The 12,836-nt window shown below is 43.6% G+C and overlaps 1 protein-coding gene across 2 annotated transcripts in view; it reads right to left on the reverse strand.

Annotated features, from left to right (window-relative positions):
* c10h11orf49 (chromosome 10 C11orf49 homolog) overlaps positions 1-12,836 on the reverse strand; it is a 318,360-nt gene that overhangs the window by 7,838 nt on the left and 297,686 nt on the right. The window lies entirely within an intron of this gene.

Raw genomic sequence — 12,836 nt, forward strand, 5'->3', positions numbered from 1 at the left:
TGCCATCCTTATCTGGTCTGGCCAAATGTGACTCCAGACCCACAGCAATGTGGTTGATTCTTAAGCAAGCCACTCAGCTGAAGAGCAATTAAGGATGGGCGATAAATGCTGGCTAACATGTGATGCCCGCAGCCCATGAACAAATAAAAAAGAGTGAGTGCAAACAGGTCAGTAAGTTGTTATCAGTGGAACTGATTATGGGTGATTTTGTCTGACCAAACACAAAAACACTTCATTTACTTCCTTAAATTTACATGAATTCTACTACTGGACGTTCATCAATTTTCACCCATTCTACCAGGTGGAATATCTGTGGTGATTGAAAACCTGAGAGACCTCTGTGCAATGGTCATTTCTGGAGGTTGTGGTGTAAAAGCTCTTTAGAAATTCACAGCGGGCACAGCCACTTCATTTTCTGATAAACATAGTTTAATGATAAGAAATGAAGAAACTATCAGAAACTGACAAGGTGTGAGCTATTGTCAACAGAACTGAGAAAGCAAAATGATTACTCCGATCACAGGTCCAATTTTGTTGGACTACAGAATGGCCGAGAGGGATTTTTAATTGTCTAAGAGGGCAGGTTGGGGGCAGGCAAGCACTTATACCCACCCTTGTGTCAGCGTGCCAGTTTGTCAGCATGGAACTGGCATATTCCAAGTTTAAAAGGCTGTGCTGAGAGCCCGTAGAGCCAATTCACTCAACGGCAGAGGGGAGTGCGAGAGGGGAACCCTGGGATGGGCAGTCAGCAGCAGTGAGAGGAGAGTGTGAGAGGAGGACCCCAAGTCAGGCAGTCAACAGCACCTAGAGGAGAGCAGAGGAGCTATAAAAACAGCGAGAGAAGCAGCAAGTTTGAGAGCAGAGGTGACTTAGGAAGTTTGGTAAGGAGGTGTTCCTTTGCTTTTCTAACTTTTCTCAGAAAGATGAGTGGTGGCCATAGTAAGTAGGATCTGGTGGATAAATGAGAAAAATGCATTATTTTTAAACAAGTAGCTATACTTGGATTTAACAGAGAAACACCAGGAATAAGGGAAGTCTAGGGTCAATTTAATAAAGTAATATAAATAATCCAAAGTAGAATAAAATTTCATAAGGGAAGTAGAGTTAAGACATGGTAGGGCAGCTCAGTCGAGTGGAATGTGTGACCTATAATATATGCAAAGTTGTGGACGCTACCAGTGTCCTAGATGACCACATGTGCAGGAAGTGCTGCTGGCTGCAGAAACTTGAGCTCCAGGTTTCAGAGCTCGAACAGCGGCTGGAGTCACTATGGCGCATCCACGAGGCAGACATCTACGTGGATAACACGTTCAGAGAGGTGGTCACACCGCAGCTTAAGGGCCTGGAGACAGAGAAGGAATGGGTGACCAGCAGGCAGTCCAAGAGAAGCAGGCAGATAGTACAGGAGGTCCCTGAGGTCCCACTCATGGATTGGTGTCCCATTTTGGAAGCTGATTCTTCAGAGGAATGCAGTCAGAGCCAAGTTTGTGGCACCATGAGCGGCTCGGCCGTACAAGAGGGGAAGAAGAAGAAAGAAAGTGCACTAGTGATAGGGGATTCATTGGTTAGGGGAACAGACGGGCGTTCTGTGGCCATAGACGTGACTCTAGGCTGGTATGTTGCCTCCCTGGTGCCAGGGTCAAGGATGTCACTGAGCGGCTATGGGACATTTTTCTGGCGGATAGTGAACAGCCAGAGGTCGTGGACCACACTGGTACCAAAGACTTAGGTAGGAAGGGGAATGTGGTCCTGCAATCAGAATTTAGCGAGCTAGGTAGAAAATTAGCATGCAGGACCTCCAGTGTAATAATCTCCGGATTACTCCCAGTGGCACATGACAGTGAGAACAGAAATAGGAGGATAAGGCATATGAATGCTGGGCTGGAAAGATGGTGCAGGAGGGAGGGCTTTAGATCCTTGGGACACTGGGGTTGGTTCTGGGGGAGATTGCAGCTGTACAAGCTGTACGGATTGCACCTGAACAGAGCTGGGACTGAGTTCCTTGTGGGGTGTTTTGCTAGTGCTGTTGAGTGGGCTTTAAACTAACTCAGCAGGGGTTTGGGAATCGAGAAATAATATTAGGGAGGAATACCAGGGTGCACAAAATACTGGGAGGGACAGATAGCACGTGTACAGAGAATAGTAAATTAGTATATAGAATAGTAAGTTAATAGATAAAGTCGAGGCTAGGGAGAAAATAACAAAATCCAAATCAGGGTTACAATGCATGTATGTGAATGCACGGATTGTAGTAAATAAGCTTGGTGAGTTATAGATGCAGATTGCCATGTGGAAATATGATGATGTGGCGATGACAGAGACCTGGCTCAAGGAAGGGCAGAACTGGATATGAATTTTTCCTGGGTACAAGGTGTTCAGAAGAGATAGGAAAGGAAGGAAAGGAGGAGGGGTGGTGCTTTTGGTTAAGGAGGGCATTGCAGTGCTGGAGAAAGAGGATGTCCCAGAGGGTTCGAGGACAGAATCAATTTGGCTAGAGCTAAGGAACAAAAAGGGTGCAATTACATTGCTCAGAATAGTCTGTAGACCACCAACTAGTGAGAAGGACATAGAAAAACAAATTTGCAGTGAAATTACAGAGAGTTGCAAGCATTATAGAGCAATTATAATGAATGACTTTAATTACCAAAATGTAGACTGGGACGGTGATTGTGTAAAGGGTGGAGAGGGGAAAAAGTTCCAGATTGTGTTCAAGAGAATTTTCTACAACGGTATGTGTCTAATTCAACAAGAAAAGACACACTGTTGGACCTGGTTCTTCGAAATGGGGTGGGCCATGTAGAGCAAGTGTCAGTGGGGGAACATTTAGGGGACAGTGAACATTGTTTTGTGCATTTTAGGATGATGATAGAAAAGGACGATAGGCAATCCAAAGTAAAAATAATTAACTGAACGAAAGCCGACTTCGATGGGGCAAGAAGGGAGCTGGGCCAGATAGACTGAAACGAAAGATTGGCAGGAAAAACTGTAGCTGAACAATGGGCTACTTTCAGAAAAGAATTGGTTTGGGCACAGTCAAGGTATATTCCATTGAAAGGGAAAGTAGGGCAAACAAATCCAGAACTCCGTGGATGAAAAAGGAGATAAAAATTAAGATAAAAAGAAAAAGCATGCTTATGACAGGTGTCAGATAGAAAATACAATTAAGAACCAAGAGGAATACAGAATGTTCGGAGGGGAGGTGAAAAAGCATGTTAGGGAAGCATAGAAGGATTATGAGAAAAAACTTGTAGCCAACATAAAGGGAAATAAAGAGGTGTTTCAAAGGAGGTTTACTAGATTGATACCTGGAATAAGTGGGTTGTCTTTTGAGGAAAGGTTGGACAGACTGGGCTTGTTTCCACTGGAGTTTAGAAGAGTGAGGGGTGATTTGATTGAAGTATACAAGGTCCTGAACAGCCTTGGCAATGTGGATGTGGAAAGAATGCTTCCTCTTGTAGGTGAGTCCAGAACTAGTGGGGGGCACTGTTTTAAAATTAAAGGTCAACCTTTTAGGGCGGAGATGAGGAGAATTTTTCTCTCAGAGGGTTGTGTGGCTTTGGAATTCTCTGCCTCAGAAGGTGGTGGAGACGGGGTCATTGAATATTTTAAGACAGAAGTAGATAGATTCTTGTTAGGCAAGGGAATCAAAGGTTATCAGGGATAGATGGGAATGTGGAATTCAAAACACAAACAGATCAGCCATGCTCTTATTGAATGGCAAAGCAGGCTGGAGGGGCCGAATGGTTTACCCCTATTCCTATTTCTCATGTTCTTATGAACCCCAAAGTCTCCTAAAAGGCATATTAAAAGGGTGGTAAAAGGAGGAGCAGGGCCGATTAGGGACCTAAAGGGCAATTTACAAATGGACCAAGGGGTCATGGCTGAGATATTAAATGAACACTTTGCATCCATCTTTACCAGGGAGGTAGGTGCTAGCCAGACCATGGTGACAGAAGAGGAAACTCTGTCACATTGATGAGGAGAAAGTTTTGAATAGACTGTCAGTACTTAAAGTTGACAAGGCACTGGGACTAGACAAGATGCATCCAAGAATATTGAAGGAAGTGAGAGTAGAAATTGCAGGAGTACTGGCCATAATTTTTCAGTCTTCCCTAGAGTTGGGGGAGATGCCAGAGGACTGGAGAATTGCAAAAAAGGTTGTAAGGATAAGCCCAGCAATTACAGACCAGTCAGTTTAACTTCAGTGGTGGGCTTATCTGGGATAGAATCAGTGGTCACATGGAAAAATATAGGTTGATGAGAAAAAGCCACAATGGATTTCTAAAGGGGAAATCATGTTTAACTAACCTGCTGGAGTTTTTTGAAGAGATAACAGAAATGGTCGATGAGGGTAATACTGTTGATGTGGTGTACATGGACTTTCAAAAGGCATTCGGTATAGTGCCACACAACAGACTTGTGAGAAAAGTTATTGCTCATGCAATAAAAGGGACAGTAGCAACATGGATTCAAAATTGGCTGAAAAATAGGAAGCAGAGAGTAATGGTCAATGGATATTTTTTGGGCTGGAGGAAGGTTTGTAGTGGAGTTCCCCAGGGGTCAGTATTGGGACCCCTGCTTTTCCTGATATATATTAATGATCCAGATCTTGATGTGCAGGGAACAATTTCAAAGTTTGCAGATCAGACAAAGCTTGGGAGTTTTGTAAACTGCGTGGAGGATGGCGTGGAAATTCAAAAGGACATAGACAAGTTGGTGGAGTGGGCAGATAGGCGGCAGATGAAGTTTGATGCGGAGAAGTGTGGGGTGATGCATTTAGGTGGGAAGAACATGAACAGACAATATAAAATAAGGGGTCGAATTTTGAAGGGGATGCAGGGACAGAAAGACCTGGGTGTATATTTGCATATATCATTGAAGGTAGGACAGGTGGAGAAAGCAGTTAATAAAACTGGGCTTTATTCATAGTGGCATAGAGTACATGAGCACGGAGATTATGCTGAATTTATATAAAATACTTGTTAGACTTAAGCTGGAGTATTGTGTACAGTTTGGGGCATCACATTATAGGAAGGATGTGAACACATTGGAGAGAGTGCAGAAGAGGTTTACAAGAATGGTTCCAGGGATGACAAACTTCAACTATAAGGGTAGATTGGAGAGTAGGGACTGTTCTCCCTGGAGTGAAGAAGGCTGAGAGGAGATTTGATAGAGACGTTCAAAATCATGAGGGGGCTGGACAGAGTAGATAGAGAGAAGCTGTTCCCACTTGTAAAAGGATCAAGAATGAAAGGGCACCGATTTGAAGTGATTGCAAAAGGAGCAAATCTGATGTGAGAAAAAACTTTTTCACACGAGTAGTTCGGGTCTGGAATGCACTGCCTGGAAGTGTGGTGGAGGCAGGTTCAATTGAGGCATTCATGAGGGCATCAGATGATTATTTGAGCAGAAGCAATGTGCATGGGTATGGGATAAGGCATAGCAATGGCTGTAGGTCATAACGCTCTTTTGGAGAGCCAGTGCAGACACGATGGGCCGAATGGCCACCTTCTGTGACATTAAAATTCTGTGATAGCTAAGTTTGTCGTTAGCTCGTTAAGGACCAGATTTCAACGTTCAATATGGAGGTAGAGGATCCACCGGGGTCCAAAGCACGATGGGGAGGAGGAGATGATGCAAATAAAATGGGGACCCACTCGGAGCAATGGGACAGCATCAGGAGGCAACATCAAGGAGGGAAGGCTCAGAAAAGAGCCTTAATCACTGGCAGCCAGTCACGCAGAGTCAGGAAAATTATTTGTCATCTCTCCTGACTCTTGAGGAAGGAATTTAGGGGAGGCTGGACCCCCTTGGGGGTGGATGGGGAGAGAGGGGTTTGCAGGTCCCCCTGCTTACAGGTCTCGTGGGTTTCATGCCAGTGGGAGGCACATGTAGTCTGTACATTCCAGTGGAATGGAAGGAAGCACATTAAAGAAAATGAGATCATGCAAGATTGGGTTAACCAAACAGGAGGAACTGCATCCTCAGGAGCAGAGGCAGAACCGTGGGCAACAGGAGTCCAGAATAGGAAGCAGGAAAGAAACAAATGCAAAGCCCTCAGCAGAGGGTCTACTGCCAAAGCAGAAGCCACCTGGACATGTCGGAGCATCAGTGACACTCAAAGCTGCGTCTGTTCAGGCAGACAGCTGCTGATGTGCGTATCCTCATTGAGAGGCATCCGAGGATTCGTGGCACCCATCGCCATGACGTAATAAAGGCACACAAGTTTTCCTTAAGTGCAACGACATGTCCAGTGCTTTATGCGTTTACCATGTGATTTAACTTACATCAGGGACACCCATGTGAACCTGAGCTCAGGGCTGCAGGTGCTCCTCCTGTGGCAGGGGTTGAGGTGAAGGCAGACCTTGGCATGCCTTGGGTACCTACAGGGCTTGGCCTCAGTGTGGACATGTCAAAGGCTACCTCCCCAGCATCATTGCCGGGACAGCCTCTGTCATAGGGCATAACTCTACGGACGCTTCACCCCTTCTATTACTTCTTTGCATTTACATGAGTTCTATCACCGGAGGGCACTGTAATCTTCCAAATATATTTACTGTTCGTCAGTTTACAACAACCCGACTAGGTGGAATGTCTGTGGTGAATGGAAAACTGACAGAGCTCCGTGCAAATGCCATTTCTGTCAGTTGTGGTATAAAAGTTCTTTAGAAGTTCACAAGAGACACTGGAATCTCATTTTCAGGTTAAAGTGGGAAGCCACTCAGAATCAACTCAGAGGGGCCGTAGAGGCAGATGATGATGAAGCCTCATGAAGGGTGGACCCCCAATGCCATCCACTGCCATCTCAGCCTTTTGATGGCGCCCTTGATCGCTGAAGGGTTGGGGTGCAGCTGGTATCCACTCCACGCCTCTTTGTGCCAATGACAAGTCAATGCTCCATGCATGTAAGTGTGCTGTTCCTGCTTCTACCCTGAGTGGTGCAGTAAGTACATGGCTCTCCATGAAGACTTATCACTTTCTCAATGGAGGAGCTCTTGTGCTCAAACCATTGAACATGGTGGAGCACACGAGCTGAATTCTTCATTCTCATTCCATACTGCCTCAGTTAACTCTAATATGTGGGCACACATCTCACACTGGTTCTCCAGGTACAGCCACCTGTTTCGTGACTCCCAAGGCTCTGTGCCGGCTCTTTGTAAGTATTATCAATCTTTTTCCTTTCAATATATTCTGCCCCTCACAACTTGTTCCAATAAACATATAATTTTAATGGTAACTTTTATCTTAAGGTCAGTTCACACTGTGATGTTTATCGTCCATAAGTGCAACCTTATTGTAATTTGTGACCACAATGTTATGTCAATTTTTTACTCAAGATGTTCCTAATGGACCGAATGAATGCTGGATGATGTAATAAGTAACTCTTAACAAAACAGTATAACAGATGAACAAATGACAATAGCAATCGCTTTTCCTGACCTTGCAGCTATGAATACTCTTAGCAAACCATTATAAGTTAATATGGTTCTGCAATCAAGGGCATTTTGCTTACATTTTGAGCTTAAGCCTATGTTTTACTTACAGATAAGCCACCACATGGAAGAAAGTTCATTTTAGGGAATGGTGGTTTTAGCATTCCCAGAAAGGAATATGCCCGTGCCAAACTACATTTTGATCTGAACTATGTTCTAAATTACACCATATTGTTTCCTTTTGCATTCAATTAAATAAACGGATTGACAAAGTTCCCGTAAAACTAACTCAGTTTGTTGCAAACCTATTATACTGAATATAATGGGCACTTAATTTAAAATGAACAATTTGGTTGGATGAAAGAGCAAGTATTAATGTGTTGTGGAAGGTCACATAACAGCCCAAAGCAGCAGCACTTGAGTTCTCAAACTGCCAACATGACTCTTGCTTCTCATCTATTTCCATGCTCCACCATGTCTTATGCACGGTTAGATAACACTGATCTAATTAAATATTTGATTACATCTTGTATTTCAATTCACTAAAGGCACATTATTATACTATAAAATATCGTTCAAGCACTGTTATATTCAAAAACGATTAAAAGCTAAGATTCTGGGTAAGATGATTTCCTCTGGTTGCTGTAGGACAACAAACATTTTCTATGTTATTTATAGCAAAACCATTATAAAAGAACAGGCTTACAACTTAATTGGATATAGCCCTATCAGAGAGAATTGTTCTGCTGGTTTGCAATGTTACAAACATAAAATTTTACAACCATCACGAACTAGTATTTGTTTGGTTCTTTAGTCTGAGGGCAGAGTCATTATAATGAGCCAGGATGCATTCAGATGGTGGGATCAACAGACTGCTGTAAATGATCAAGGTTCTTGGGCCACAGCACAATTATACGCATAATGCTCTTGTACCCAAGTCTCCTCAATGTTTACATATTTGTTTTATATCCGATTAAGTGTGTCTCTGAGCACAATTACACAGGAAATACTTTTTCTACTTCAATCACTTGTACTTCCACAGCTCTAAATATCGATAGTGACTGCGCAATGTTACACTTTTTAAGTATCTCCCAGATACTAACAATTCATTGGAGTTGCTGAAGGCACATTAAAGCAACTATTTTATGTTATAATCATAAATCAACTTTGATTCCAGAAACAAACCTGAGAAACATGTTGAGCAGTTTCAGTGTTCCTCGTGATGATGTGACATCTGCTATACAGGCCTCTGACCATCACATCATTAAACATCAATTTGATTTTTTAAGGATGGACATGTGTTAAACTCTTCATGAGTGCACCTGAACTGGCTTGTGCTCAAACTTTTCAAACAAGATAATATAGTGAGTTGCACTATCCATCTATGTATAATCTCAAAAAACTGAGCGAATCATATTATCCCCTACGATTTCCCCCCACGATGTTTATGCGGGTGTGGGTGAGGAGAGTTCCAGCATGTTACATTCATACCCCATTGGAATTTTAATTCTTAGCTCGAGTCCCAGAGCATTCAAGATGAAACAGTAGTAAACTAAAGTAAGTGAATGACAGCAGAAGTGTTAAGAAGTTATGTTAAGTTATAGAAGGTTGGTGTTGGAACAGTAGGCTGTTGAGACTACAAAAGAAAAGGAAGAAGGTAGTTGTATCACCTTGTGATTATTGTATAATAAACAGCGTTTAGAAGAGAGAAAGTGCTGGTAAAACTCAACTCCTCAGGTCTAGCAGCATCTGTGGAGAGAGAAGCAGAGCAAACGTTTCGAGTCCTATCTGGCTCGTCTTCTGAACCCATAGATGCTGCCAGACTTGCTGAGTTTTTCTGTTTTAATTTCAGAGCTCCAGCATCCATGATATTTTATTACAGCATTTAACAAAGGTCTGGACCAAATAACCAGATAAGCTAATCCATAGCATTTAACGTTAACATAAGAGAGGTTCCCAAACTTTTTTCTCTGCTGAGTTCCCCTTCGGAGATTAGTGTCCCTGTATAACTGTCTCTTTCTAAGAGACAATATTTCTTGTATAGAACAGGGTTTCCCAAATGTTTCTTCTGTTGAATCTTCCTTCGGAGATTTTCCCTTAAAAGCTCACAGATGGTGGCTGTTACAGCATCTCTGTCCCAAAACCATGTTTGTACCTAGTAAACACTATTTAGCTGAAATCTTCAATTGGAGGTTCAAAATCTCTACAGCTGTAACAATTTACTGCATCAACGTCCATCCTCCAATCACACAGCTCCAGTACAAGTCACAGAGGCTGCACTGGAAAGTGCTGCTGGTCAATCACTCAGAGGAGAGAAGCAGTTCAGAGGCTAAGCAATCATTGGCTCTGCTAGGAATAGCCATTCAGGATAGTTCTCTGTCTCTCCACATGTAGGGTGGAGCTATGAAGACAAAAAGGCAATCGAAATATGGCAAGTTCATATTGTGCAGATGAGCACAGAAGATCGGACTTTACCATCCCTGGGAAAATGTGTGCCAGTGTCCAATCTGATGGGAAACAAAGCTCAGTGGTTTGGTTTGACTCAGGTTCAGCATATGAGAACTTATTCTCAAATCTAGCCAGATACATAGGTGCTATTAGCTAACTGGGCAATCTTCTCATCTGAGGGTAGCAGCCTCCCTATCGTGCTTTCAATGTTGAATACTGACTCCTGGGGCATCCTTCCCACATTTACTGAAACACTAGCCTTTACGCTCACATCACATCATTGAACTGTTTTATCTTGGCTCTCTGCTGCTTTCACAAGAGCACAAGAATTAAGAGCACGAGTAGGCCATTCAGCCCATTGAGCCTGCTCTGCTATTTGAAAGATCCTGGCTGATCTGGTGGTGGCTGTCTGACCCCTTTAACCCTTGAATCCCTAGTCGATCAAAAACTGATCTAATTCAGCCTTAAATATATTCAATGACCCAGCTTCCGCTGCTCTCTGGGAAGAGAGTTTCAAAGAATAATGACACTGAGAAAAAAAAATCTCCTCATCTCAGTCTTAAATGGAAGACCTCTAGGGCCCGACCCAATCTCCAGCGGGTGGGGAGCCGATCTCTGCCAGTGAAGTGGGCCGCACCGCCATTTTAAGTGGGCGGGCCAATTAAGGCCCGCCCAGCGTGACATCCGGTGGGAAGCGCTATGCGCTTCCTGTGTGGGCGGCGGGGTGGGGGGGCTGGGATTCCCTAAAAGTGAGAGTGCGCTCTTTCACGCATGCGCACTAAAGAGCGCACATCCCCCTGAGGCTAAGTGCAGCTTCAGGGAGATCGCTGACACTTTGAACAATATTAAAAATAGAAAAAAAAAACTCTCTAATATGCCCCCCTCATATGAGATGGGACATGTTCATAATTTACAGATTAACTTCATTAAAATGTTTACAACCCTGCATGAAACCTCATCCCGCTTGTGGATGAGGTTTCATGTTTTCTCTACTTGTCGCCGGGGCTCCTAGCCTGCCCGCTAACCTTAAGGTTGGACGGGCAGCTCCTTTAATTGTTTAAATGATCCTGTCAACGGCCTCAATTGGCCGTTGACAGGTCGGCGGGCCCGCTGCTGATTTTGCTGCGCCCGTGCCTTCCTGAAAATTCCGTCCGATGTCATCCCGCGTCATCTTACGCGTCGGCAAGCAGGCCCTGCCCCTTGCTCGCCAACGGCAAAATTCTGCCCCTAATCTTTAAACTATATCCACTAGTTCTAGATTCCCCCACAAAGGGAAACATCCTCTCAGCATCTATCCTGTCACATCCCTACAGGATCTTATCTGTTTCAATAAGATCACCTTTCATTCATCTCAACTGTAATGGGTACAGGCCCAACTGTTCAACTTTTCCTCAAAAGATAACAGCTTCATCCCAGGAACCAGTCCCCAAGTGAAACAAAGACAAAAAATGCTGGAAAAACTCAGCAGGTCTGACAGCATCCGCGGAGAGAAAGACAGAGTTAACGTGTCGAGTCCGTGTGACTCTTCTTCAGAGCTAAAGGGAAGTAGAAATCTGGTGAAATATACACTGTTTAAGGGGGGGGGTGGAACAGGTGGAGCTGGATAGAAGGGCCAGCGATAGGAGGAGGCAAAGGGGTGATTGCAAAAGATGTCATAAGCAGAACGTCAAAGCCTTGTTAATAGCGGTGGTACTGACTAAAGGGGGTGCTAATGGTGACATTAAGGGTGGAAAGCAGAATGTGATAATGGCCGGACCAGGTAAGCGCACTGGAAAGTGACAGATGGGCCCTAGTGGGGATGGGGACGGTGGTGGGAAAAAAGATTGAAAATAGGGTAAAAGCTAGGGATAAACATTAACATTGAGTTTAACAACTTCAGACCATGAACTCTCTCTCCATCCCCACCCTTTTTTTCTATATTCATTTTTATTTTTTAATTTTTAAAAAAAATTTACCATTTATTTTCATTATTATTATTTTAAAATTTTTATTCATTGTTTTATCCCCTATTTTCGATCTTTTTTCTCACCACCCTCCCATTTCCCAACCCCCCTCCCCCCACTCCACTCCCACTAGGGCCCATCTGTCACTTTCCAGAGTACGTACCCTTGTCCGGCCATTATCACATTCTGCTTTCCACTCTTAATGTTACCATTAGCACCTCATTCAGCCAGTACCACCACTATTAACAACTCTTCGACCTTTTGTTTATGACATCTTTTGCAATCTCTCTTTTGCCTCCACCTATCGCTGGGCTTCTATCCAGCTCCACCTGTTCCACCCCCCCTTAAACAGTATATATTTCACCACATTTCTACTTCCCTTTAGCTCTGAAGAAGAGTCACATGGACTCGACACGTTAACTCTGTCTTTCTCTCCACAGATGCTGTCAGACCTGCTGAATTTTTCCAGCAATTTTTGTTTTTGTTTCAGATTTTCAGCATCCGCAGTATTTTGCCTTTGTACGAGTCAAGTGAACCTCCTCTGAACTGATTCTAATATTATATCCTTTCTTAAGTAAGGATACCACGCTATACACTGTTCAATACAGCTCTTGGCTCCCTGCAGGTTTTGTTCTTTCAAACTTACCAGTGCAACCGACAGCGAGTTGCTCTGCAGTCCTAACAAGTAAAGTTATATTTTGAACCCACCATACAATCTTATCAAATAAGTGGTTCTTAAAAAAAACTATTAGCATTATATGCTTGAGCTTTCACTCAAACAATCACCCTTCAAAAACAAACTTTGCTAATTCTTCATCTACAGAATCGGCCAGCAGCTCCGATAGATCCAACATCTGCTTGTAGAAATCAGTGGGGGGTCAAATATTCCGCGCCACGTGGAGATCGCTCAAGAATGTACCTCGTTTGGGTACAAAAGATGCATCAGTGGCTCTCACACTCTAATAAAGGCCACCACTTCCTCTGTGCAATCCGCCCCCTTCCCTCCCCGCTC

The sequence above is a fragment of the Carcharodon carcharias genome, chromosome 10, assembly GCF_017639515.1.
Source record: "Carcharodon carcharias isolate sCarCar2 chromosome 10, sCarCar2.pri, whole genome shotgun sequence".
NCBI classification, from domain to species: domain Eukaryota; kingdom Metazoa; phylum Chordata; class Chondrichthyes; order Lamniformes; family Lamnidae; genus Carcharodon; species Carcharodon carcharias.